We start from the raw sequence: 25,680 nt of genomic DNA on the forward strand, positions 1-25,680 counted from the left end.
CCAAGTCCAGGTTGTTACCTATAACTCTGACCAACTGGCTATAAATCAGAGGTTCCCAAGACCCCCTCATCAGGTTTGATTAATTTGCTAGAGCAGCTTACAGAACTCAGAGAAAGATTTTACCTACTAGATCACTGTTTTACTATAAAAGGCTATGACTCAAGAACAGCCAGATGGAAGAGAAGCATGGGGCAAGGTGTGGGGAAAGGGTGTGGAGCTTCCGTGCTCTCTCTGAGCGTGCCATTCTCCCCCAAATCTCCAGGTGCTCACCAACCGGGAAGCTCTCTGAACCTTGTCCTTTTGGGTCTTTATGGAGGCTTCATTACATAGGCACGATGGATTAAATCCTCGGCCATTCACTGGTGATTGATTCAAACTCCAGCCCCTCTCCTGTCCCCAGAGGTCAGGGGGGTGGGACTGAAAGTTTCAACCCTCTAATCTCAAGGTCAGCTCTGCTGGCAGCCAGCCTCTATCCTCAGGTGCTTCCAAAAGTCATGTCATTAACATAATGACATCTACGTCTGCTCTCATCACTTAAGAAATGCCAAGGGTTTTAGGAGCTCTGTTACAGAAACAAGGATGAGGACCAAATGTATATTTCTTTATTATAAATCATTATATAGAAATACTCTCTCCTTCTTTCGTCATTCCTATGGGAAAATTGATTTTGAAATATGAGTTTTGAAGCATACATTGTCTTCAGGAAAGCATCCCTCAGATACAAGTATTATTATCTTCCACATTTTGCAGTTATGGAAACTGAGGTCTGGAGAAACGTGGAGTAACTTGTCTAGAGTCACAGGAATAAGTGGCAGGAGATGACATTCGACCCCAAAGAGTCTGACTTCAGAGCCACGCTCTGAACCGATAGTCTACTTCTGGGGAAAAGAAAGGCCAGCTTTCCAGTGTCCTCTGAGCTGCCTTAGGGTGAGCCCAAATTAACATTTTTCAACTATTGATCATAGAAAGCCATCTCACTTCCTCCATTATTGGTGCATTTTAATTAGTGCCAAGATTAATCAACAACCTCAACAATATCCTCTTTTGGACTTTAGCCACAATACAAATACCTATGTAGATACAATATATGCCAATGGTGTTTAATTCAAATTTATATACCAGTAATCTTCCCTTTGCTTCTCAATTACACTATGCTTTCATTTACAGTTATCTAGTCAAATACAACTTATTTTCAGAAACACATGGCCGGAGAAATGAGCAGTGGCACTGATGTTACTGTGAGGCATTTGTTGCAGGTTTCAAATGAACCCAATCTTCCCAATCTGTTTGAAGCAAATTTTCCTGTTATGTCAAACAGAATTTTTCCTTCAAGGATTGGGTTACTCTTTCGACATGAATCATTTGAAAAGATGAAAAGGTAGAAAAGATGCCAATATTTTGTGTGCCAGATTATGCACTAAATGCTTCACAGGGTTATCTCACTTAATCCTCATAACAAACCTTCATGTAAGTATGTTTGTCGTGGATGTATTTATATGTGTACATGCACACACACACACACACACACACACACACACAAACCTACTCTACTACAAAGGTAGTAGAGTAGAATTTAAAACCTGCTCAACCTGACTGCAAATCCCACCAGTCATAACAAGATTCCAAATTTCTTCCAAGGACAGGTTCATTCCTTGATGCATTGCCTAGCTTGGTTGAGCTACAGCACCAGTGTATATGGTGATCTTAAAAGAGGAGAATGGAGTATCTTTCCTGTCAGAGATGGGAGACATCCCCCATCTCAGTCAAGAACCGTGATTCAGAATCCATAGATGTGGTAGAAGACAGCTTCTCAAATTTAATGTACACGAAAATCACCTGGGACTTTGTTAACAGGCAGAGTTTGGTTCAGTAAGTCTAGAGTGGGGTCTGAGATTCCTAATTTCTTACCGACTCTCAGGTGATGCTCATGCTGTTGGTCTGTAGCCCATACTTTGAGCAACAAAGTTTTAGAGGACTATATCAAAATTACAATTACAACAAAATTACAATGAAGTTTTAGAGGACTATGTCAAAATTACAGCAAAATTTCAATTACAGCTTTCAGAATTACGTATTGGTAAAGGAAGATTGAAAAAACAAGTAAAAATGGGTTTAGATGAAAATGTTCATTTAGATTAATGAACATTCTGCATTTGGATCTAAACGTTCATTGAGATTATAATGTAAAAGATGAGTATCTTGAGGACGAAGACAACATTTATTGAAAGCTTACCAGGCATCGGGCACTGTTCTAAGTGCTTATTTTGTATTAAATCACTTAATCTTCATAATTCTTTTGAAATGAATCCTGTTATCATCCCATCTGATGGAGGAGAAAATTGAGGAACAGAGAGAAAGGTAACTTGCTTATACATATTATTTAATATAGAGCCAGGATTTGAACCTGGGTAACCTGGCTCCAAACATGGGCTTGACACTTGATTCCATAAAAAAGACCTAACAATTTTAGTTAACCACAAACTCAGGATGGCAACATTATGTGCCAGTGGCTTACAGCACATACAATGATCTTGGCAATTGTACCAGGCCTGATCATTTGAGAAATCAACAACCAAAAATATAGAACGCACAAGAGCAAATGTAGCAGTGGGCAACAAGATGGTGCATCAGTTCAGGGTCACAGCAGGAAATAGGATTCACTACAATGGAGACTTTGTGGAAGGGACTACTGATAGAGCACAAGTGGAGTTAAGTGACAGATGAGGGATGTTGAGGCACTTGGTGACTAGCAAAGGGGAAGGCCATGAACTCCCTAAGGCTGAAAGGGCAAGGGTGGGGAGTAGTGTTATCAGACTCCAGTGAGAGCAGGATCATGCAGGAGGGACCACCAGCAGGAGCTACAGAGACAGAGGGATGCAGTCAAACCAAAGAGTCATGCTGCAGCAGGAAAAGAGTGGGGGAACGTACCCCATCCTCTCTCTCCTCCCACCTTCCAATCACCCTCCTCTCCTCCCATTGACCTAACCCAATATGGAGCAAGTCAGCAAAGGAGCTCAGGTGAAGCAGCCCAGAGGGGTCAATCTCCCAAGGCAGGACACAGGACAAAAACAGGAGAAATGGAAACAAAGAGGAAGAGTAAATGGAGAAAAACCAGCACAGGTGTAAGGAGTCTGGGAACTCTTCTATGTGGGACAATTGAGGCAAATGTGGAGTGACAACCTGGTGGAAACATATTTCCACCAATATGGAAATACACTTGAAGGGTTGATGTATACAGCAGAGAAGAGACAGTGCTCCACTGGACAGAGCAATGAAGAGTACATCAAACATGTATGCAGACTGGAACCTGATAAAAAGAAATTTTTAACAAATATGAAAGTGACTGTTTTATAGAGTACTATTTGTCATCATCAGAAATCTTCAAGCCGAGGGTAGAAACTGCTTGTTGGGGTTTTATTAAAAGACCCCACCCCAGTATAAAAATGGGTCCAGATGACCTCTATAGTGTCTTCCAACCTAAGATCCTCTAAATGGGGGAGGGTATGACAAGCCAGGCTGGTCCAATCTCATGAGAGATCGCTGAGTCAAACTGTGCCAGGAGCACAGCCTCAGGACTCTGTGAATGACACTCAGCCAGGCTATTCCTTCACCTCTCCCTGACATTGGGAGTGATATTACTACATTGCCATATCCAGCCTGACAGCTGGAGCCTCCTTTTTCATAACAATAATACCCTCTGACCTTTCTTGAGGGTTCTCATTCCTCCTCCCTGGGAGTGTATTGCTAAGAGGGTCACATTTGATGATTTGTGTACCCAGAGGGCTTTCACGCTTCAAGCATGCAAAATGAGCATCCATTTGGGGTGAAAACTTAATCCCTCTAAAATTCACATATCAATGTTATTTAACAGGACAAGTGGTTGGCTCTGTCTTTGCAATTGTGTGACTCTTAAAGTTAAGGACAGGGAATTTGGTGTCAGATAGACCCGAGTTCAAGTCTTGGCTTCACTACTTAATAAATGTGCAGCCACAGACAAATCACATGGCTTCTTTGAAACTCTATCTCCTATTCTACAAAGTGGGAATATTAATACAAATAGCTAAAAATAATTCAGTGATAGATCGCAACTAAGGCATACTAAGTACTCACTAAACAATAGCTATTATTATTATTATCATCATCACCATCAGAGTCAATAGAATGCCCTAGGTCCAGGAGGAAGGGCAAAAACACCAGAGAGGAAAGTAATGAACCAGGAGTTGAGATCTGCTTTCACGTCCCACCAATGCTCTCCATTTCTTTGTGTGTTCAAATTGCAATCTCTCTGACTCTCACTATTTCCTCTTCAGTTGAAAGGATGTGGTAGCCCTTGCTCTACTTAATAATCTCATGAGAGAAAAGAAAGATGCTAAGGAGATCACCTGTTCAAGATGTCACAAGCTCCAGTGCTGACCAGATCCAGGAGCAAACCTAAATGAACCAAGCAGGCGGGGGGAAACAAGTCTATTGGGAGTGAGGGCCCTGGAAAACACATACCTCACCTAAAGGTAGGAAGTTGCTACTCAACTCCATCTACCTATTGCCAGCTGTTCTGATTTTCCAAAAGAAGTGGATAATATCTAGAGTTTTCTATAAAATCTCCAAAATTTTAAGTGTTGACAACTAATTCAAAATTTTAAAACCTCTATGGACCAAATAAAACCCATTTATGTGTACCAATTTGGGATCTCTAATAAAATACGATAGATACTCTCTCACTTTTTTTTTTAAACACAATCAGGAGCACAGAGAGGTCTAGCGATTTTCCCCAAGTCACATGACCAGTTAATATTGCTAAGAATGAAATGACATGATGGGTTTCTTTCCTGTCTCAGAAGCCCTCTGTTATCCTCCACTGGGCAACTCCAATGTGCCTGATACCACTGTTTATAGTCATACACGCATGAACTTCTCTTCAAGGAAGGTCTTTGAGAGCCATTTCCTGTGTCTTGTTCTGCCTAGCATCGATCATGTGTCTCTGTCTGCACTGGTCACAGCTCAGTGTGAGAACTGCAGGCTCCATTCTAACATGCCCAATGAATGATAAGCACAGAGTGACAGCGCCTCTGTGTTCTGAGGTAGGGTTTTAAAAGGCCAGTTATGAGTAACAACCTTCTACTGATGCTCCTCTTCTAAAGAGAAAAGTAAATAGATGCCATTAAAATAATTTACAATTTATAAACAGTCTTATTGGGGGGAAAACACTTCTAGGTAGATATGATAATAAGTTTTATTGAGCACTGCTAGATGCCATGCCTGGACTGAAGACTTAACGGGACTTGCTTAATCCTTAGAACAATCTTATGAGGTAGAAAAGATCATGATTCCCATTTTACAGATCAGGAAACTGAGACACAGGGAAGTAAATTAAATTTCTCTGGGTCACATTGCTAGAGAGAGACAGAGCCAGGATGTGAACGAGGCCATCTGACCCCAGTACCCATGCCCTTACCTACACGGTGCATAACTTCCCTCAGATGATCTAATTTAATCTTCACAGTGACCTTGTGAGATAGTCCTGTTGTCTCCATTTTGCAGATGGATAAACTGAGACCAAGGGAGGGTAAGTGTCTTACTCAGGGTAACACAGCTAACAAGTGGTCGAGTTAGGATTGCTGCCATTTTCCATGAAACCTTTGTGGGAAAGGAATATTGGACCATATTTCCCTAAGTTGTTTTCTTAGTCCTTAATATTTTCTCACCAGCCTCTTTTAAAAGACTAGCTCCAAATGGCATGACCAGGTCCCCAGGTAAGGCAACGAGTGCTCCGGCAGGAAGAAGAGGACAGCGGTGGCCTTCTGCTCACTAACAGCACTAGAACCTAAGCTCCATGTGTTAGGAACCATGTCTGTTTTCTCCTTCTTGTATGTCTAAAGCCTAGCACACATCATCAATAAATATTTGTTGAATGAATGAATGGTGTGAATGAATGAATGAGACGAATGCACAATGAAACTGCTTGAACTCTCCAGTTACGTTCCAAATACATTTCAAAGATTCAAAAGAGAAGAAACCTTTTCAGCTTAAAAAAAAATTATTAGCAGAAAGCCAGAAGGTCAAAAGCAGAGTTTGGTTTAATAAATCTTTTCAGTGCTAACAAAGAAATCATTAAAAAGGAAGGACAAGAGAGCAATCTGTTGGGAACTGGCAGTCTAGTCACTTGGGTACCCAAATAGAGTAAAGCTTTCAGAAGGAGAAAAAGCAGAGAAATACGGCAGGAGCAGCTCTGCAGGGCCCCTGGAGAGGCAAGCAGGGGCAACAGGGAATCGGGGAAGCCTCACTCTGAAGTTCCATCTCTGCATCTGTGCCTCTGCCATCCCTTGTCCCCTCCTGCCCCCCTCTTTCAGGTCTGCTCCTATCCCACAACATTGGATTATAAGTACACAGAGCCGAGAGAGAAAGAGCCCTTCCTGCTGCCTGAGGACGCCATGGACCAGCCAGGATCCCTCACTTAGGGTATAACGTCTGAAGGCTCCCTTGCTTTGTGTTCACCATGTTCTCATTGATCCTCAGAAGGCACCTGTGAGATAGACTGCCAGGGCGTGATGGTCCCCATTGGACAGCCTCAAGCACGGAAAGAGTGAATCGAGCCCAGTGGGCAGAAGAGCTCCAATGTCCATCCAAGAAGTCTGACTCAAATTCTAGTGCTCCTCCCCTCCTTAGGCTGCCTCCTAAGACCTAGGATCTTCTGAAGAGCATAGTGGATGCAAAGGGGGATGACTTTCTTTTGGGAAAGCAGATTCTCATCATCCTTCCTCCATTCTCAAAACTTGCACCATTCTTAAACCATAGCAATTGGTCAAGGAGTAGCTACCTCATCTAAGCTTGGCAGCTACAATGCCCCATCTTATTTACTACAGGGATTGATCCAAGAGGTGGACATGTGACCCAAGACAAACCAACCCAAATCCTTCTCTATGATGTTCTATACCTGACTTGAGAGATAGGCACTCTATAATAGATAGGGTGGTAGATGTTCCAATATCTGCTCAACCCCAGATCATTTTTCTAAGCCAATGATGGTAATGTCATCCCTCTTATAAGTAATTGAGTCAATAACTGGCATGTGACCCAATTCTGGCTATGGAAGGGACATGTGTTGGAGGGATGTCTAGGAAAGTTTCCTCTCTCCTGAGTAGAAACCACAGACTGTTGGGTCTGCATGTGACACTGGGAACTCATTCAACCATCCTACTAACAGTTTAAGGATGAAGCCAACACTGAGAATAAAAACAGGAAATGGAAAGACCTAGGGTCCATGAGGACTCATCAAGCCACTAACTATATGTTGACTAGAGCCTGCCCCACCTCTTGGACTTCCAGTTATGAGGAATAATAAATTCCCTTTCTATTTAAATTATTTTGTGTCTAGGTTTTCTGTTAATTGCTGCCAAAATCCTCTGTTGTGTTATGTGCTTCTTTCCTTGCCGGCCATGTGGATGCTACAAACTGACCCTGGAGCTGCTGGCAGTCATCACAGACAGCCCCTCGTCATAAAAAAATAGTTGGTCTACAGCAGGAATGAGAGTGACTACAAGAAGCAGAAATAAGAGGCAGAAAGGAAAAGAGATCTGAGAGCATTCAGGCTCCTGGTTTCTGCAAGCTGCTCTGTGGCTTGAAGGAACTTGGGTCTTTCCAACCACATGTCCCAAAACAAGTTCCATGTGAGGCCTCAGCCAGACACAGGCCTCTGCACTACAGAGGAAAGAGCTCTGATTAAGCTCTGGGAAAGGAATTTCTAGTCTTGCTCCTGCCACTGACTTGCTGGGGGACTCTGGACTCTTCTTTTTACTGGATCTCTTGAACTATCTATAAAACGAGGAGGCTGGGATGATATCTATCATGACTTAAAAATATGTCCCCATGATTATACTCCTGTGAATTCATCCTCCAGATAAACTCAACAAATACTAAAAGATGCAGCACAGAGATGTCCGTTGCAGCATTATTTACAGTAGCAACCCAACTGGCCACCAAAGGGACCAAATAAATGAGCTACAGCCATAGAAGAATCTGGCCCACAGCCTGTTTGTGTGTGACTTCTGAGCTAAGCATGGTCTTTTTAAAGCATCATGAAAAGATCGAGGAGGACCGGGAGAGGGAGATAGCACAGAGACCCTTTGACCCACAAAGTCTAAGACACTGTCTCGTTACCGAAGGAGTTTGGTGGCCAGTGAGCTATCACATAATCTTCCTGTGAAGTAAGCAGCCATTGAAAAGGAAAAAAGGAGATCATATGTGCTGACATGAAAAGAGATCGACTACATACTGTTAAATAAAAATGCGAGCATCAGAACAGCATGAGCAGTCTGGTTACATTTGTGTCAAAATTGTGCAAGATATTTATGATGTATATGCAAATAAATTTTTCTGGAAGGATACACAAGAAACTTAACAGTGGTTCCCTCTAGGGAAATGAGGCTGAGAGGGATGTGGTGATAGGGAGAAAGGCGCTACGTTCTCTACTCTGATTTTTACCACAAACACGTGCTGTGGCTTTAACCATAAAAGTGAGCCAGTTGGACAGTATGATCTCTGGGCACCTTCAGCTGAGTCTCTCTAGAGCACTATCTGCTAATGCAGAGTTACTATTTTTTGCCAGTGTGACTACTACTATGCTAAGCACTTTCTACACTTTATTTCTTTTCATTTTCACGACAACCACCTGAGGTTATGATCTCCCTTCACCAGATGAGGACACTCCAGCTCAGGCCTTGTGAGCTTGACCTAGAGCTGAGGATTCTAGGCCAGTGACTCCACTACTCAGTTCCCCATGGTGACACCATCCAGCCTACACCAGCCTGAGGGGCCGAGTGAGGTCGACTGTGAGAGTAACGAGATGCAGCAAAAGATACAGGGTATAATTTTAAGGAGGCCAGAAATGTAATATGGCCAAGTATTTCTCTTTCTTGGATAATTTCAGACTGTTATGGAGCAGACGGCATGGGTAGGAGATCAATTTTTCACTGGCAAGTAGGAAAAAGGGTAAGTCTTTTCTACTACCCTTCAAATCACATCACTTAAAATAGAGCCTTCTCTGTCCATGGGGGAGGCAGTGTGACTTTGGATAAATCACAGACCCTGTCTGAAACTCAGTCCTCTTCTTTTAAAATGAAGAGGTCAGCCCATATCAGGGCCACAAACTTACGCTGACAGGGCGAGGCTGGTCAAGATAATGGGTCAAGGTGCTAAGGAGGACAGTGGGGAACTAGAGGATTTTTGCCCTCTTTAAAGTAAGGCAGAGTCTATCTACTACTTGCAGACTGCTGCCAAGGGTGAATGCAGACCAGTGTCATCAAATGATCTGATTTAAAAGAGAAGCCAGAAATCCATATTTTAATATGAAAAAAATCCACTTTTAAAATCTTGCCATCTCATCCTAATATTGAAAAAAAAAATTCTAGTGCCAAACCAAATCCGCCCACAGTAGCCTGCAGGCCTGCCAGTCTGCCACCTTTAACCACTAGGGTCACCAGGGACATGCCCAGCTCCATGCTATTGAGTCCCTGATGGGGGCTCCGAGGGCTGCATCCGCCAAAGACCAAATTCCACTGAGCTTCCATTTGCAACATCCTTCAGAATTCTCCTGCTTCCTTTCTCTCCTCCACATCCCCTGCTCACCCCAACAAATAAGAATTGGCAAGACCCAGGAAATGAAGGGCCAAGCAGGAGAAGGAGAGGCACAGACTTCAGTCATCTGGAGCCAGCAACAGGAGGCGAAGTGCACCCTGAGGAGGCGGAGGCAGCCCTCACTAAAATGACTGACTGCCCCTTTCCAGTGGACAAACCCTACAGCCGTTGCAGGAAGGGCTCTCTCTTTCCTCTCTGTGTGCAAGCAGCCTCTTGCCCCCATGCCTTTCCCTCTGCCAGTATCCTCAGCTTCTCTGCACCCACACCAGAGATTTCCATGCCAGGGAACAGGCACTCAATCTAGAAGCGACAAGCCCCCGCCATCGGCTGACCGTGACAGCCAGGCTCGTTCTTCATTCTGATGTGGCTGCAAGCGACACCAGCTTCCTTGGCGACAACCTCAAGGTGATTGGAATACTGAATACTCCAAGGCGGGTGTGTTCATGTGCATGTGTGCACGTGCACACGTGATGGGGCAGCCATCATTCAGACTCTTGACAGCCCTCACATCATAGGAGCAGGAAAAACAAGTTCTACAAGAGAAATGAAAAACTGCCCTACTCAAGAATCAGCCATGACTCCCACTGCATACAGAATAAAGCCAGGCTCCCGGCATCAGAGGCCGTCTATCTTTTAGTACCTACCTGCCTTTCCTGTCTCATCCTCAACTATATTTTTCCTTCAAGGAACATCAGTCACACAAATATTTTTCCTAAACTCTCCCACCTCCAGTTAGGTCACTCTGCCTAGAATGCCGCTCCATTTGGAGGGAGGCAGGCTTTCATTGTTAATGCAAAAAATAACTTAGGCAATTCCCTGGTGCCTGTTCTACTAGTTCTATTATAAAACCATTGATAATGTCTTCAACCAATACTACCATGTGATCCTAGTAGAAGTAATGATAAATATCATTTATTGAGCAACTTCTAGATGCCAAGCCCTATACTGATTGTGTTACCTGCTTTAAATTATTTAACCCTCACAAACACCCTGTTAGATTAGAACACTGAGACCCAAAGAGGTCAAGTAATCCGCCCAATGTCACACAGTGAACACAAGGTGAAGGATTTGAACCCAGGACCTCTGTCTCCAGAGCCTGTGCCTTCACCACTAGGATGTGCTGTCTTCCACTGAGGTTGCAAGCAAGGGGAAATCTGGGTCACCCATCACACCTTGGGGTCTGGAGAGTGAGACAGCATATCAAGGAGAAGGGGATGGGATGGGAGACAGCATATCAAGGGGAAGGGGATGGGATGGGAGACAGCATATCAAGGGGAAGGGGACGGGATGGGAGTCAGGCCGTCTCGTCACTGACGTGCTGGGTCATTTGGACAGGTCCCTTCACTCCTCCAAGCCTCTGTTTGTCTCTTCTCTAAATGAGTATTTAAATTAGATGACCCAGTTTGATGTCGTTTGTAATGCCATATACAAGTCATTTCATCCAGATTTACTACAAAAGAGCCACAGAAAAAAAGAACTGCATGGTGGAACTTAAAGTGAACGTCTGAGTGAATGCCAAGGAAATAGGGTGGCACAGGAGAGAGATGTGAGTAAACCCAGGCACAGAGTGATCTAAACTTCAGTTTCTTTGGGACAACATAGTGGGCGCTGCTGTGACCGACAAAACACTGGGAATGCTACTGTGAAGATTCAACTCGGACTGCAAGGCCCTTGCCCCCTGGGTGCGCGCCCAGATATGCGTCTTTGAAGATTCTGCAGCGTCCAGCAGAGGGCACCCACGCCCACATGCTTGGTTGCTTGGAGGGACAGTTAACTGGGCATTCTGGCTTCAGACAGCCCCCTGCGAGGTCCTTGTCTGTCCTGCTTTGTTTTCTCTGCTCCGTTTGCCAGTGGGAATTGGAACGAATCAAGGCATGGGCTAGGCAATTTAGAAACTGAGTTCATTCTTATGGGCCTCTGGATTTCCAACAAACCTTTTTAAAAGATGAAGAGGCTGTTTAGCTGCCCCCATTCCTCCTCTTTGTTCCTGGGTCTCTCCAAGCAGGGTCCAGGAGATAAGAGAATGTGCTGGGCCACAATCTTGCTGAGCCCTCTCTGGCTACTCTCACGGGATCTCTGATTTTGTTGAGAAGGGTTTCTCTTTATCAAATCACAGGTTCCCTTAGAAATGGCCCGAGAGACCATCGCCGCCCGCCGGGTGCTAAAATATGTTATCATTAGGCTCAACATGTGATTTAGTTAATTAAATGTCATGCTTTTGATGGCATTAATTAGAGCCGCTGCAGACTCCTTGGAAAACAAAACCAAACAAAAATGAAAACATCACTCCTAGCCCAGGGAGACCGGATGGAGCCAAAGTGAGATCTTCCTAAATCGCTCTCCCATCCCAGGATGAAATTAGTCCAAATGGATCTTTGAACAGTTCAGTGAGCTTCACGATGTCATTTTTCCTTTGAGAGATGATGTTACTAACGTCCCTGGTATTTTAGAGCATTTAATGTTTTTATTAATAATGACATAATTATTCCTTACTTGCGTATAATATTTTAGAGGTTACTACCTACTTTCACATTCGTCGCCTCTTTTGTGTTTCAAAATAACCAGAGGGGTCAGGGAGTAGGGGGTGGGGTTAAAGAGGCTCACTTGCTGGAGGTCACTCTGCTGGCTGGTCAGGGTGCTGGACCTCAAACCCAGACCTTTCTGTGGGCCCACACCTTCACATTCGTAAAGCACTTTCATGTATGTTTCCTCATATGAGAAATTTTCTAACAAAAATCCTGGCCAATAGAAAGAGGAAGAATTATCAGCACTTCTTGACAAGTAATGAAACAGAGGCTCCAAGAAGTCCAATGACTTTGCTGAGGGGCCTAAGCTAGTTAGTGAGGTTTTAGTTAATAATGGAAATAAGTGACAAAAAGAGGACCAGAATCCCAAAGCCCTGGAATTCTAGTCCAAATTATTTTTAAAAAGTCTAAGAGAGACCACAGTTCTTCCAAAATAGTTAGCGATATTAATTTGAGTGTCCACCAATTATTGAACTCCACCACTTACTGAGCACTGTCCCTGTGTATCCTCATACAGCATGACTAGGTGCTCACAAAACTTCAAAACTAGGTGTTGGGGCCGGCCCCATGGCTGAGTGGTTGGGTTCGCATGCTCTGCTTTGGTGGCCCGGGGTTTCACTCGTTCGGATCCTGGGTGTGGACCTAGCACTGCTCATCAAGCCATGCTGAGGTGGCATCCCACATAGCACAACCTGAAGGACCTACAACTAGAATATACAACTGTGTATTTGGGGGCTTTGGGGAGGAGAAGAAGAAGGAAAAAAAGGAAGATTGGCCACAGATGTTAGCTCAGGTGCTGATCTTTAAAATAAACAAATAAATAAGGATCTTTGCATTTAAAGAACACCAACTGTGGCTCTTAAACAAAAAAACTAGGTATTGTTCTCTAATCTATTCGACGGAAGAAACAAAATCTTAGAGAGTTAATAGTACTGCTAGAAAAAACTGGAGAGGCGAGGATCCGAAATCAGGGCTTCCTGAACCCAAAGCCCACAGTCGCCCCACTTTTTGTAAGGCTCCCACAGTGTAAGTATTTGGTCCATCGTGTGCTCAGCTTTATGACACACGTATGGAGGGAAGAGAGAGGCTTTGGACAGGATTCCAGGCACAAGGGGCTTACAGTGCACTGAGAAAGATAAGCTAAACAGACACGAGAGGAAGAGTGCAGAGAGCTGTACTGTACACATAGTTCTGAGGAAGAATTCCTCAAGGGTGGTGGGTATCTTCTCGGGCATTAACCTCAACCATCAAAAGTGCTGTGGGCCCCTAGATGGCTTAGATTTTCCTTATGACTTATCTTGCACAGTAGATTTATGCAGTATACATATTTAATATACATTAATTCGTTGGCATGTATTCGACAGAGAAAGAAGAGAGAATTTGAATAGCTGAGAGGTGTCCCTACCACCCCACCCAACAACAGTGTGCCCCTGCATGAGCATGAGGTGAGAGACTAACCTGCTGGTCCCTGAGGCAGTGTCTGTCCCTGCGTCCCTCTCTGAGCATGGGCATCTTAGCAAGATGACTGTGATTGTTTTGCTTGCAGACACAGTATTATTTTGGTATTAATTGGTTTCTAAACACAAGGCAACCATTTCATGTGGGGCTCAACCAAAGAAGTAGCCATCTGTTCCAATGCTCAAGGACAAACTGGCTGTATCAGACTTAGGAAGAGATGAAATGATTTTGAACTTTATAGACAATTTAAAGTGTTTTCCAGGGTAATTTTTATTACACAGAATTTTCTACTTATATGTTGACTTTAGAACTTAACCACACATATGGTGTGACTCAGCTATAAATTGCAGGCACATGCTTGCCACTATGTTACTTACTGGAACATCTGAGTCTATTGCATTGCTTCCAAAATAGCAGCCATGTGTGAGCAGATAACTACAGATCCAGAGATCTAAGAATTACAATGATGACCCAGGGCTGCAGTGGACACATAGTCAGATAGTCCTTTTCAGGCACTACCAAGAAAAGAGAAAAATGTGAGGCAGGCCCAAGATTAGACAGAAGAAGTCATCAAGGTTCAAGGTACAAACATAGGTAGCAGGATCTAGTGGGAAGGTTACTGAATGAGTGATTGAAGCTCTGTCCTTTATTACTGGTGATCTTGAGCAAGTCACTCAGTGTCTCTGAGCTTTTGTTCCCTGAGTCATAATTGAGAAGAATGGACAAGGTGATCTCTAAAAGATAAGCCTCCAAATCCTGATGCCAGAGGTCAAAAAGAAGACAGAGGAAAACATCTGGGAGCCTGGACTACGAAGAGTTTCACAAAGTGGAACTGGGGTCCAGATGTGCAGAGTCGCAGTATATGGGCTTGTAATAGGGTTATCATTTAGTAGGGGACACTTTTGAGAGTGCAAACAGGAGGATTAATACTTAAGCAAGCACAATACACATAAGCCAGAACCATCTCAGCAAACCAGTTCACCCGGCCTCTAGTTACAGGAGATGGAAGTCTCAGAACCTTGGAGAGCGCCTTGTGCCCTGCCCGCTCTTCCTCTGCCTGGCTCTGTCCTATCGGCATTGTCCACTTAGCTGACTCCTTGTGTCTTAACTGGCCTTTATCCCAGGGCAGAGGTCCACTTGGGGACATGCTAGGGAGTTTCAGAGGAGTTAAATCCTCAGTAGATGCATGTAGGTTAAAGGCAAGGGACAGTCAGATTTAGTAGCTGGAGGCTAAGCCACCCAGAAGTGCAGCAAAGTATAGAAGAAAAAGTATTCTCATCTGGGATCCAAGAAATCTGAGCTATAACATGAGATATAACCCTGAATTTTTGTACAATTTTGGGAAAGTTACTTAACTTCTCTGAGTGCCCATTTTATCTCCTATAAAATCAAGGGGAAAGTTTGATTCTCTTTGGCATTTTCAGTTCTAACACCATAGCATTTCATGGTTCTTATAAACATGGGACTCACCTTGGCACTCTCACGTTTCTATGAGGTTTTAGATTTTCAACTTTTCCTTCACAGTATAAACCACCTAAAATCATATCCATTGCACTAGCTCTTGACATGGTGAGTGTCCAGTCAACACCATCCATTAGGAATGATGATGGCCACACAGTGGATGATCACAGAAGAGTTACTAACACTCCAATATGTCACATGTCTACTGCAGTATTTTTTATTCTGCTTGGATGATCATAGGTAAGATTACATTTGCATTACTTCTCGGTCCTCATAATATCATTTAACACCTGGATTTACCCATGCCTAAAGCCAGAAATCCTCAGTTTTTCCAGTTACATGAATTGATCACCTCCCCTTTCTAACTTACATGTGTTGAAAAGTTCCCTGTCTCAATTAACCCTACTGCATTCCGTTTCTATCACTTGTAACTGAAAGACATCTGAATATATACTCTATCTAGAAAGTGAGATTGCCATCTACAGTACATAATATAAAGCTAGATTTAGATGTCTCTATAGGTTTTCTTTTCTATAGGTCAAGAGTCAGAAGGGGAAATTGTAGAGCCAAGCTCATGCCAATGTCAAGAATCTGCCAGACTGGGTTGCAGAACTGTTTGTTGAAATGCCCTTTTGCCCAGTCGTGTTGAGCATTTTTAACAGTCTGCAGTTTGCTCTTGAGAAATTTAGCTGCCTAAAGAGAAGTTTCTTCCTCTTGTGATATCACAGCATTAATGAAATAAATACTCTAAAGAGATAGGCTGATAGGTTCTATATGACATGCTTAAGGAGAGGTGACAGCCATTTATTGAAGACCTACTTGTGTGCCTGGAATGTCCTGGTGCACTGATGTCCATTATCACAATGATTCTGGATAGTCAATATAATCATCTCCATTTTATTAATATTTATGCTAAATATTAGAGAAGTTAAATGACTTTTCTAAAATGTCAATAGTTAGTAAGTGGTAGATTCTGCATTCAAAGTTTGGTCTCCCGGGGCCAAGTCCAATGTTCCTTCCACCACGCCACAGTAGCTCTCCCTCCACAGAATGGAGGGGGCTCACTGAAGCACTAACAGCACAAAACAAGGCAGGAATGAAAACAGCCCAGATCTGAAGGTGGGGTGGGCCAGTTGTTATGGGAAGCACCCTATTTCTGAAGGGGCAGAGCTCATGGCAAGGGTAGGCATGAAGCAAGCTGTTCCCTTCATGATAATCCTGCAAATGCTTTCCTGAAGCCATCATTATCCTTCTTCATTCTTCTTCCTCCATATAGCCCTGAAGATCAGGCTCAAGGTCATAAAGCTGGTGAGCAGCAGAGGCAGTATTTGAACCCAGGCCTGTCTTGCTCCAGGAGCCCAACCTCTTTACAAACACCTCATGGTTTCCCAAATATCATCACTCCCACATCACATTCTGGATTTTTCTAGACCCTTATACCACCTGCAGTGTTATTTACTTAGTATTTTAATTTAAAGTGATACATTTCTATTTAAAATCAATTAAAAAGGAAACTTCACATCACTACATAAATGGAAAAATTGTATCATTTGCCATAAATAGAAGGAAACTTTAAAATAAATACAAGAAGAACAAGACAAAGTTATTAAATTTAGGAGATACTGTTACTTAATCGTGTTTCTGAGCCTAAGACTTGCTCTTCCTTTGATTAAAAAAAAAAAACATGGGAGAGAATTATTGAGGGTCTTAAAAATATATTAGCACAAACGTGAGTCTTTCCCCCTGACATGACCAGATGGATTAAAGGAAGATTGAAAAGGAAATGACTTTCTCACAATACGTTCTTACATTTTGAATGCCAAGTTCACATGCCACCTAGAATCATGGCACAAGTACCAGCAGGGGGACACAGCTCATGCTTTGAGAAATGCTGCCTTGATGAACATCCTTGCTCAGACAATCCTGTCACATCCCTCTCTCTGTGCCTTTGCCAGTGCTGTCCAGCCCCACCATCCTTCCCTTTCTTCTAGCAAGTCCCATTTCTCTTCCATGGAGTCTTCTAGAAATGTTTAATCATGAAGTACTATTTTGCTTCTGGACCACACATTTAGAAAATGCGCTATTTATTGTGCTGTGGTAATTAACCATCCTGTGTGCAGATATCTTCTTGCTTTGATAAGCTTGATACTCAAAAGGCAAAGTGACTGTTCCAATTAATCTGTTTCCCTATCAGCAAAGTAAACTGCAAAACATCTAACATCCATCCTGGCCCTGGCAGTGGCTTCATATATTTTAGAACTGGAAAATATCTTAATGGTCATCTGATCCATCTCCTTATTCTGTAGATGAGAAAGCTAAGGCTCAGGTTTTAAAGAGACTTGTTCAAGGTTAAACCCCCAGAAGATGATGGCATAGCCGGGGTCCGAACCCAGGGCCTCATGGTGGGCAGAGATCTTTCTCTTTTCCTATAGTTTTCTTTACGATAAGAATATAAGAAACTTAAGAAATACAACTCAGATTTGACACCTTCAAGAACAAACAGCCATGCCCCAGTTCTGTTGTTGAAAAATTCCAGTGGATACAGAATTTTCCAGAAAACAAATTCCAAGGAAGATTTTAATCTTGCAAGCCTAGCTTTGCTGATTTTGTATGGAGTTGTAAATGAGGACTGATGAGGTGGAAGGGGCAGACCAAAGGGAGTAGAGAGGAGTGATTCTGCCAGTGGTGACATTGTAGGAATAATAAATGTCTCCTTAGGGAAGGTTTTTTTGACTGTTATGATTAAACCTCTCAAACATAACCGAGTGAAGAGCGCCTGCCAAATTGCACCTACCTCTGCTCCTCAGATGATTCAGATAAGCTTTAGATAAATACTCCCGGATCTGTGGCGCTGATCCAACAGGAGCTGGAACTCCCAACACTTTGAGGTTTGCCCAGCACTAAGTAACTATCCTTGGAAATATTTACTGTTTACCTACCTTCAAATTTTAATGACAGAGATTTCACTGCACCCGTTGGGATTCAAGGCACGGACAAAAGCTCCCCCAGACTCTCGCTAATAAACCTAATATGGCAGAGAGTGGTACTTAAATTTTTATAAGTCTGCAAAGTCAGTTTCTCATGTTCACCCTGTCACCCCTTTCCAGCTTTTTGTGTGGAGAGCAAGAAGCGCTTCTTAATTTGTTCTTAAAAAAAAAAAGTACTAGAGCCAGCCTGGTGGTGAAGCAGTAAAGTTTACACACTCTGCTTTGGCAGCCTGGGGTTCGCCAGTTGGGATCCTGGGCACGGACCTATGCACCGTTTATCAAGCCATGCCGTGGCGGCATCCCACATATAAAAATAGAGGAAGACGGTCATGGATGTTAACTCAGGGCCAGTCTTCTTCAGCAAAAAGAGGAGGATGGGTGGCAGATGTTAGCTCAGGGCTAATCTTCCAAAAAAAAAAAAAAAATGCTGTCCTATCTAAGTTACAGTTTCCATGAATTACTTTTATTTTAAGGTCTATTTCTCTGTCTTTGCTCTTCTGGAAAGGCAGTCCATTTCTCTTAGCAAGAGGTATGTGTACCTGCAGCACACACTCCCTGGATTCCAGGAGGATTTTTGTAGTGTTTCTCTATCCACGATTTCCCAAATCAATGTTACCTTCTCTTTACAAGGTGACCCTAAAGACTATGGCCTTGACTGGGATATGAGAAGGTATGAAAGCCAAGAGACCTCTCTGGGCCTCAGTTTCCCTATCATTAAATGGTGGGGGTTGGGCTAGGGAAGCCCAAAGTTTTCTTGTCACTCTAACAGTATATGGAGCAACTCATGACAAACATCCAGGGACTGTTACCATAAGAGAACCAGCTTGCTGTTTAATCAACCACAAAAGTTGCTAATTGTCAGGAACATTACACTTTGGGATAACTATCTATTCATCTCTCCACTGGGGACATCCAGCAGTGAAGGACTAACCATGAGTCAGGCAGTCTTCATCTCCCAAGGAAGACATAGCCCAAGGAAAGGTCATACTTCCCTCTCCCTGAAGAACAGTATGATGGAGTCATCCTCCTTCCCCTGCTCTTAAACAGCCCAGGATGTCAGTAAATTTGCCACCAGGCAGTTTTTTCAGCTGCTCCATCCTGATCTCCAACAGACAAGTAGAGAAGAGTAAGGATTTGACATTCCCAAGAGTCTGGCTACCAACCACGGGCAGGGCTGAAGCAGCTGCCTCTGGAGCAGGTTTTAAGGACCTTTGGAAAGCCACTCCTCTCATAACACTTGTCCATAATTACTGTCACATCACTGGTTTTCTGTTGTTAATTTATAGGTATAACCAAAATAAATAATATTTGATAGCTTTGCTATAAAGCAAAATTCTTGATTAGATTTTAGTGTCTGATCTTTGTAACAAACATCTTCCTATCTGGTGTATAATTGCCAATTCCTTAAAGCATATAATGCCAAAATCTGGCTTCCTGAGAAGTGAAACATTCCTAGCATTAACACCATTGGCTCCAAAGACTGAGATTGTGGTCTAAGCTTTCTCTCACTAACTTGCTGGGTAGCCTTGAATAAACCTCTTCACTTGTCTGAGCTCCAGTAGAGTCATCTAGCAAATCGATATAACTCAACTAACAGTTGTTGACTGTCTATTTGAAAGACACTAACAAGCAAGATAAAGTTATACAAAGAACAGCCCAATGCAATCTTTGCCCTCAGTTGAAGGTAAGGTAAATATTGGTGACTGTGGCACAAAATCAAATGAGAAAAGTTCCATGAGAAAATTATAATTCTGGTCAGGGTAGAAAAAAAGGAGAGGGCATCTTGAGGAAGTTAGTTAAGCATGGATGAAAAAGTGATAGAATTTTGAGGGCAGACATGAAGAGTGAAATGAAGATTTGGAGGAAAAGAAATATGAACAAAGATATGAGGCAGAGAATAGCCAATCATCATTGCCGTGGGTGGTTTGGCTTGGTTAGAGAATGGAATGCTAAAAAAGGCACAGTAAAAGTTGAGGATTGGAGACAGACATTGAAGCCTGACTGTAGAAAGCATTTATTTTGTCTATGGAGTTTATAATTTATTCTGGCAATGGGGAGCCATTAGATACTTTGGAGTGAGGGAGAAGCATGATGAAGCTGTGCTTTAGGGACTTCATGTTGGCAACTGTGTAGGATATGAATGAAGGGTGGAGAGAGACTGGAGGCAAGAAAGCATCAGGAGGCACCTGCATTACCTTTCCCAGGGTGCTGAAATAAGGCACAGATCTAAGGCCGTACATGGTTCCCATGGTTGTGAGAAAAGAGAAAAGGAATAAAATAGATGGAAGAGCATTTTAAATTCTTTATTTGGATAAGAAATAGATCATCAAGAACTAGGAAGGGTATGAGATCTTGTAGGATAATAAGCCTACCGCAATTTCATATTGACAGAAGACATGAGACTTCTAGGTCAGAAACAAAGGGCTTTATTACCCAAAGCACAGCAGGCAGCATGAGCTTCATATTTGCCCGTTTCCCTTGCCCTTCAAGTCTTATGAGGCAATACAGATGTGCCCAGGTGGATGCAGGTACCACAATGTGTTTGCGATATCGCTGAGGAACCCAAACTTAGGAAATTAACAACCCTATAAAGGGGGTACTAGCAAACCTGCCCAACCTTTGCCCCAGAGTGAGAGGTTATCCTCATTTTCCTGGTCAGGAAAGAAATCTCCCCTCTGCCCTAGAGAAAGATGCTATCTCTGTCTTCCAAGTCTGTTTGCTACACGAATATCCTTGAAAAGATAGTCCTGAACAAAGCTGTCAATGTTTCTCACTCAAAAGATGGTAGAAACGCAAGAGGCCCGTGGAGAATTGTATCCTAACGGTCTTCCCTGATGGAAATGAATGTGTCATATCTCTGTACATGACTGGAGAGCTTCCATATGAAGATAACGAGGTTGGCAGACTTTAGCAGAGCCCCATAGGTGCCAAATAGAAAAGAAAGCTGTGTCTCCTTTGGTTTACTGTGATCCACCAAGAAACAAACAAAATTAGTGCTACAGGCTAGTCTACAATGTTGCCAATCTATAAGGACAAACACTTTACTATCTTTTAAGACTGCTCTTTAAGGGGCTCATTTCTTCTGTTGATAAAGATTAAAATAGGGTTTACAAGTTACCTACCCCCAGGAGCAATCCAGTGGGCAGGCCCTCTACCTCAGTGCTTCAAACCAGCTTGACTATTATTACTGTGCATATTTTTATCCACCCATAAGGTTATAGTGCTGAAGAAGATGGTTTTTCATGGTTCTGTAAACATCATTTCTGCTTCCCACGATGACAGAGAAGAGGGAAAACTCCTAACAGCATTAGCATTTTGACTTACTGAGCACCTTTTACCTGAAGAACCCAATTAATGTTTTGCCTAGGATGTATTCATTTATACTCTATGACACCCCTGAGAGGTAGGGGAGGTATTATTAAATTCACCCAGCAGTTCCACAATGGGGGCTATGAAATTGAAGGTCAGGTCCAACAAGAAGGGTTTAGAATAACACTAGCAGAAGTTGGAGAGCAAACATCATGCTCTCCTCTCAGGTGTTACCCAATCTCTCACTCCCCTATTAAGGAAAATTCCAACACCCTCTGTTGCATCTATTTTATCCAAGTCTAAGCCTAAAAGATCTAATTTACTGTTCCTATTTGTTTTCCATATGCCTCTCTGACCCATTTCTGAAACTCCACCAGTGGAATTGATGCCACTTATGGGGGTTACTTTCCATTGCTCACCTTGTATTTCCACATCCAGCCCATCTCTTAAGGCCAATGTCATCTCCCTGGAATCTCCCCAAGATCCCTCCTCTATTCACACTTCTTTTATGATTTAGGCATAGATACCTACAATGCAAAGTAGAAAGTAACCTGTATTAACTCCTTCCAAGACCGAAGCTTTCTTGAAGGAACAATTCATGTCCATTTATTCTTCATATCCTTCATGGCATCCAGTTCAGTGTATGATTGTATATTGTTTCTCAATAAAGATTAATGGAATGAATGAACTAATTTCCATGATAGGAATGGATGTCACCTTTTCCTCTCCTGCAGTTTCTGGAGAATAACAGCACAATATTAGATGCTGTTTTCTGGCAAGATGCTTAGCTTGGTTATTCTTTTAATTCTAGAATATGAAAGTCATAGATGTGGCTTTGAACAGTATGAAGGTATATAAAATTTGAACAGAGTGGTGTTCACAACTTTTACCCTATACAGAAGATTTAGATAACCTTCCAGTGTCCAAAATATGGAAAAATAATAATTCCTTACATTTCCATAGCCCCTTGCATATTCTTTATTTCACGTGATCTTCCTCAGAAGGTACTCTGTATTATCCCCATTTTAGAGATATGGAAAGTGAGGCTAAAAGAAGTAATTGAGTTACCCAAGGATAGATCACTGGTTTCTGGTAGGCTGGAATGTGATCCCAGGTATCTGAGTGTAAATCTAGGACTCCCATCTTCACCATTAGTTAAAACAAGTAATCTAACACTCTGCCTTTGAAATTTATACTTAAGCCTTACTGGTCATTAAATAAGCATTTATTTAGTGCCTTATTTATAGTTAAACACCAGGTATGGAGGAAGAAATTGAGTAAGCATTCTTTCTGTTCCTAATGTGTTCACAGTCTGGTTGAGGAGACCAATAAGTAAGTTAGAAATAGTGTGCTGTCTGCTATAATCACAGGTGTATCTGAGTAGGGTACAAACTTATAGGAGAAGGATTTCAATTAGTTATGTGGAGCAGGAGCTTGAGAGAGCAAGAAGAGTGGACAGGTGGGGAGTGATATCAGCAAAATGGCAAAGTAGGAAGGCCTCCTTCCTCCCCCACCAAAAAACATACTAATTCAGCAAGAATTCACGGACAAACTCCCTTGGTGAGAATTGAGAAACTAATTGAAATTCTCCTACACCCCAAGAGAAAGTGAAACCAGAATCAGTGAAGCCAGTAGAGAGATTCAGGACACCCCTTCACTGTTGACCCTGCCCCAGCACAGCACCACACAATCAGGAAGAGACCCTCTAGTGAAGAGCTCTCAGCTTCACTCAAGAGAGGGACTCATTGGTTTGTGTGTCCAGCATTCCAACTTTTCCAAGGGAGCTCCCCAGAGGACTGGCTGTATCATGCCAGTCTTAGAGAGCTGGTGGGTCTAGCATAGTCTATCTGCTGGGGGAGAACAGAGGCTTCAGCTTGGTCTGGTAGATACCATTGATTCCTTTCTGCTACCCCCACACCCAGCACAGAGTGAGTGGATGAAAAATCTCAGCTCCCAGCTTCCTCCTGGAAAGGGAAAGAGTAGATCCATGCATCAGCACCGCAACTTCTTCATGACTTCCCAAAGAATTAGTATCTGTCTCACCAGTCCTGGAACTTTGACTGGTCTAGCACGGTCTAGCCTCCTAAGGGAGAACAGAGGCAGCAGCTTGGGTTGAGAGATGCCCTAGCTTTCCTCCCTCCCTCAGCACAGAGTGAGCACATAAAGACCACACCTATCTCTTCTCCCTGGAGGGGGCTGATTGGTGGGATATTCTGTACAAGACCAATCCGTGAAGACTGGGAGACATGCCCTCTTTGTCTAATGTGCAGATACAAACACAGAGAGTTTTTTAAAAAATTAAGAATCAAAGATGTTTCAAACAAAGGAAAAGATAAATCCCTTGAAATTGACCATAAAAAAGTGAAGTTCTGTAATTTACATGACAGAGAATTAAACATAATTCTCATAAAGATGTTCCCCGAAGTCAAGAGAACAATGTGTGAACAAAGGAAGAATTTCAACAAAGAAATAGAAAATAGTAAAAAGTATCAATCAAAAATCATGGAGCTAGAGAATGCCAAAATTGAACCAAAGAATTCACTAGAGGGGTTTAGGAACAAATTAGATCAAGCAGAAAAAAGGATCAGTGAACTCAAAGATAAGTCACTGGAAATAATTCAATCAGAGAGGCAAAAAGAAATAAAAAATAAAAAAGAATGAAGAAAGTTTAAGGGACTTATGGGACACCATCAAGCCAACCAATACACTCTTCTCCAAGAAGAAGAAGAGAGATAGAAAGGACTAGAAAGATTATTCAAAGAAATAATGGCTGAAAACTTCTCAAATCTGGGGAAGGAAATGGATATCCAGATCCAAAAAGCCCAAAGGACATTAAATAAGATGAACCCAAAGAAATTCACACCAACACATTATAATCAAACTGTCAAAAGACAAAGAGAAAATTTTGAAAGCGTCAAGAGAAAAGCCACTTGTCATATATGAAGGAACCTCCATAAGACTATCATCAGATTTTTCAGCAGAAACCTTGCAGGCCAGAAAGGATGATATTTTCAAAATGCTGAGGAAAAAAACCCCTGGAAACTAAGAATTCTATACCCAGAAAAACTGCCTTCAAAAATGAGGGAGAGACAAAGACTTTCCCAGACAAAAAATGTTGAGGGAGCTCATTACTTACAAGAAATGCTAAGGGAGTTCTTCAAGCTGAAATGAAAAGATGTTAAACAGCAACACAATAGCATAAGAAAGCATGAAACTCATTGATAAAGGTAAATATATAGACAAATGCAGAATAATGTATCACTGTAATAGTGGTGGGTAAATCACTTTTAAATCTAGAATAAAAGTTGAAAAATAAAAGTGTTAAAAGTAACTATCACTAAAAAATAAATTTAAAGATACACAATATAGATAGATGCAAATTGTGATAACCAAAACAAAGTCTAGGGGAATTAAAGTGTAGAGTTCTGTATGCAATTGAACTTAAATTGTTATCAGTTTAAAATAGACTGCTATAATTATATTTTATGTAATCCCCAAGGGTAATCATATACACACAAAATACCTGTGGAAGCTACACAAAAGAAATAGAGAAAGAAATCAAAGCACATCAGTACAAAAAAATCAACAAAACATAAAGGAGGAGAGCAAGAAAGGAAAAGATAAATAAAAGAACTACAAGACCAATAGAAATCAACTTAAAAATGGCAATAGTAAATCCTTCCCTTCCAATAATTACTTTAAAAGTAAATGGATAAAATCCCCAATCAAAAGACTTAGAGTGGCTAAATGGATGAAAAGCAAGACCCAACAATATGCTGTCTCAAGAAACTCACTTTAGATTTAAACAGACACATAGAAAGTGAAGGAGATAATCCATGGCAACAGTAACCAAAAGAAAGTAGAGGTGGCTATCAGACATAGTAGAATTTAAGTCAAAAACCTTCAAAAGAGACAAAGAAGGACATTATACAATGATAAAAGAGTCAATCCACCAGGATGATACAACAATTATAAATACATATTCATCCAACATCAGAGTACTTAAATATATAAAGCAAACATTGACAGAACTGAAGGGAGAAACAGAAGCAATACAATAATAGTAGGAGATTTCAATACTCAACTTTCGATAATTGACAGAACATTCAAAGAGATCAATAAGGAAACAGACAACTTGAATAACACTATAAACCAAATGGATCTAATATACTTATGCAGAGCATTCTACTCACCAGCAGCAGCATGCACATCCTTCTCAAGCAGACATGGATCTTTCTCCAGGATAGATCACATGTTAGGTCACAAAACAAGGCTTAACAAATTTAAGAAGATTGAAATCATACCAGATA

Source organism: Equus caballus, chromosome 14 (genome assembly GCF_041296265.1).
Source record: "Equus caballus isolate H_3958 breed thoroughbred chromosome 14, TB-T2T, whole genome shotgun sequence".
NCBI classification, from domain to species: domain Eukaryota; kingdom Metazoa; phylum Chordata; class Mammalia; order Perissodactyla; family Equidae; genus Equus; species Equus caballus.